This window comes from Nicotiana tomentosiformis, chromosome 1, assembly GCF_000390325.3.
Source record: "Nicotiana tomentosiformis chromosome 1, ASM39032v3, whole genome shotgun sequence".
Classification (NCBI taxonomy): domain Eukaryota; kingdom Viridiplantae; phylum Streptophyta; class Magnoliopsida; order Solanales; family Solanaceae; genus Nicotiana; species Nicotiana tomentosiformis.
Window position 1 is genome coordinate 79,443,794 of NC_090812.1, and position 4,353 is coordinate 79,448,146.

Sequence of the window (4,353 nt, forward strand, 5' to 3'; positions counted from 1 at the left end):
ATGAAACGCATAGGTATATTATGTTATGAAACCCTATGGACGATCTATGAAACGCATAGGTATATTGTGTTATGAAATCCTGTGGACTGTCTATGAAACGCATAGGTACATTGTGTTATGAAATCCTGTGAATGGTCTATGAACGCATAGGTACATTATGATATGAAATCCTGTGGACTTTCTATGAACGCATAGGTACATTGTGTTATGAAATCCATTGTGATATGAAATCCTGTGGACAGTCTATGAAACACATAGGTGCATTGTGTATAATAGGTATAGATGTACGGTATGAATAAACACTATGGACGGTCTATGAAACGCATAAGTGTATGATATGATATGTGAACACTAAGGACGGTCTAATGAGACACATTATTAGTGCAGACAATAGGTGCCCCTTTTGTTGTCCTTGTTTGTACAGGTTGTTTCAATTACATTATATTATGTGTTCCACGTATAGATCATATGGGCATTATATTTTGAAAGAGGATTTCTAGTTATACATACTAGTGCTATTCGACAGTACTAACGTCCCTTTTGCCGGGGGCGCTGCATCTTTAATGGATGCAGGTGGTTCTACAGCAAGTGGCATTGATAGTAATAGCAGTACACTCCTTTCAGCTGATTTGGTGAGCCCCACTTCATTTTGGGGTCATGTATCTTTTGTTTCTCATGTACTTTATGGTTGAGGTATAGTCAGGGGCCTTGTTGCCGGCAATTCCATATTACTATCCAGTTGTACTTAGAGGCTCCGTAGATAAGTTGTGGGTAGTATTTGATGTTGGGAATTGGATTAGAACTGTTGGTATTTGGCAACATATTTTTCATTAAATCTATAAACTCGTACTATTTTAGAAATATTGAATGATGCTGTTAATGGGAATGAAATGGAAGCGTTTAATGAAACCTCTTTAGTATTTGATTAACGGAGTACATCTCCTCTTTATTCACGAATGAATTTGGGTAGAATGAATCTAATAGGCTTGCTCGGTCGGGTTCACTCGGTTGAGCATCGGTCGCGCTCCTCGAATTTTGGGCGTGACAATCATAGTCCTTAAGAAGCTCCAACCATCTCCGCTGACGCAAATTAAGATCATTCTATTTCAATAGATACTGCAAACTCCGATGATCAGTATAGATCTCACAATGAACCCCATACAAATAATGGCGCCAAATCTTCAAGGCGTGAACAATGACGGCTAACTCAAGATCATGGACAGGATAGTTCTTCTCATGGGTTTTCAACTGGCGCGAGGCGTAGGCAATCACCCTACCCTCCTGCATCAGAACACATCCAATGCCTATCCTCGAGGCATCACAATATACAGTGTAAGAACTTGAAGCTAATGGCAGAACTAACGTTGGAGTTGTGGTCAAGACAGTCTTGAGCTTCTAAAAGCTCTCCTCACACTCGTCCGACCACCTGAATGGAGCACCCTTTTGGGTCAATTTGGTCAAGGGCGATGCGATAGATGAGAAACCCTGAATGAACCGACGGTAATAACCAGCCAAACTGAGAAAGCTCTGAATCTCTGTAGCTGAGGACAGTCTGGGCCAACTCCAAACCACCTCTATATTCTTTGGATCAACCTGAATACCATCACTGGACACCACGTGTCCCAAGAATGCTACTGAACTAAGCCAAAACTCACACTTGGAGAACTTTGCATAAAGCTTCTCCTCCCTCAATCTCTGTAATATAATCCTCAAATGTCGAGCATGCTCCTCCTGGCTACGAGAGTACACCAGGATGTCATCAATGAATACAACAATGAATGAGTCCAAATAGAGCTGGAATACATGTATGAATGTTGCTGGGGCATTGGTCAGCCCAAAAGACATCACTAAGAACTCATAATGGCCATATCGGGTCCTGAAAGCTGTCTTAAGAATATCTGAATCCCGAATCTTCAGCTGGTGATAACCGAACCTCAAATCAATCTTGGAGAACAACCTCGCTCCCTGAAGCTGGTCGAATAAATCATCAATACGAGGCAAATGATACTTGTTCTTGACTGTGACATTGTTCAACTGCTTGTAATCAATACACATTCTCATGGAACCATCCTTCTTCTTCACAAATAGAACCGGTGCACCCAAATGTGACACACTAGGCAGAATAAACCCCTTATCAAGGAGCCCTGAAGTTGTTCTTTCAATTCCTTCAACTCCGCCGGTGCCATACGATACAGTGGAATAAAAATGGGCTGAGTGCCTGGCACCAAATCAATACCGAAGTCAATATCCCTGTCAGGCGGCATTCCCGGTAGGTCTGCAGGAAACACATCCGAAAAATCACGTACCACCGGAACATAATCAATGACAGGAGTCTCTGCACTAACATCCCTCACAAAAGCCAAATACTATAGACAACCCTTCTCAACCATGAGCTGAGCCTTCAAATATGAAATCACCCTACTTGGTACATAATCTAAAGAACCACTCAACTCAACCCTCGAAATTCCCGGCATAGACAACGTCACCGTCTTAGCATGATAATCTAGAACAACATGACATGGAGATAACCAATCCATACCCAATATCACATCAAAGTCGACCATACTGAGCAGCAAAAGGTTCACTTGGTTCTCCAGACCCCAATAGTCACCACGCATGACCAATATACGCGGTCCACGATAATAGTATCGCCCACAAGAGTAGATACATGAACAGATAAAACTAAAGACTCACGAGGCAAATCCAGAAAATAGGCGAAATACGAGGAAACATATGAATACGTGGAACCATGGTCAAATAATACTGAGGCACCTCTGTGACAAACTGAGACAATAACTGTAATCACAGCATCTAAAGCAATAGCGTCTGGTCTGGCAGGGAGGGCATAGAAACGGGCCTGGCCACACCCTGATCTACCTCCCCTCTAGGGTGACCCCGAGCTGACTGGCGGGTGGTGAGGTAACTGGTGCTGAAGTCGGAGGCTAACTCCTCTGCTGAGATAGACCTCCATGATGACGAGGACAACGCCTCCATATATGCCTAAACTCCCCACACTTAAAACAACTCCCTAGTGTTGGTGGCGGGAACTGAAGGGAACCCCTAGCACCGGTATAACTGGTAGAAGAACCTGGCATGGAAGAGCCCCGAACAGGTGGAGCACGGGACGAACTCTGAGCTGGAAGGTCACTAAGTGATGAGTGGCCCTGATGAGAACTGTGAGAACCATGGCCAGATGATGCACCACGGTGAAATGGCCGAGCTGACTGAGCCTGCCTGAAATGACGACCTATACCGTGCTGAAACTGACCCCCAAAAGGAGCACCGCTGAATCCACCCTGACCACGATACCTCTTGGCTTCCCTCTTAACCCTCTCCTGACCGCAAACCATCTCAATCTGCCGAGCAATGTCGACAACCTCATCAAAAGTAACACCCGAAACGTTCTCTCTGGCCATGAGCAACTGTAGCTGATAAGTGAGACCATCAATAAACCTCATGATCCTCTCTCTTTCCGTGGGAACCAACCAGATAACATTACGGGCCAACTCAGAGAACCGTATCTCATACTGCGTCACAGACATATCACCTTGGTGAAGCTGCTCAAACTGTCTGCGCAGCTCCTCTCTGCGGGATCGAGGCATGAACTTCTCCAAAAAGACCACGGAGAACTGTTGCCAAGTAAAGGGTGCTGCGCCAATAGGCCTACGCCTCTCGTAAGTCTCCCACCATTTGAGTGCAGCCCCGGAAAACTGAAAAATAGTAAAGGAGACCCCACAAGTCTCTAGAATACCAGCAGTACGAAGTATCCTCTGACACCAGTCCAAAAAGTCCTGAGCATCCTCTCTCTCTGTGCCACTGAAAGGTGGTGGCTGGAGTCTCCCAAACCTCTCCAACCTATGTTGATCATCCTCAGGCATAGCAGGAACCACATAATCCTGAGCAACTGCAACCGACTGGGCTGGTGGTTCCCCCGGTGTCTGGAGTCCCTAAACAACCTACTCAGTTGTGCGAGTGACGGGAGTCTGAGTGCTTGTGCCTCACCGGCTTGAGAAGTGGCTACGACCGTCGAGATAGAGACCGCCTGAGCAAGGCCAGCACACACTGTCATAATCTGAGCTAGGGCCTCCTGAAGGCCTGGAATCACAATAGGCACATGTGGTGCCTGAGCTGGTGCATCAATAACTGGAATCTGGTCCTGATCTGGGATGTGAGTAAATGCTCTAGTCACAAAGGAAATATAGTACCAACATATTATCTATACCAAAGGGGAAATGTTTGAAAAAGATTAAGAGATGATGAACACTTGTTACGAACCAAACATGTTTAACATGATAGCTCTTACGCTGCAATACCAGAAAACACTACTGGTGACTACAATACTAGGAATAAGGT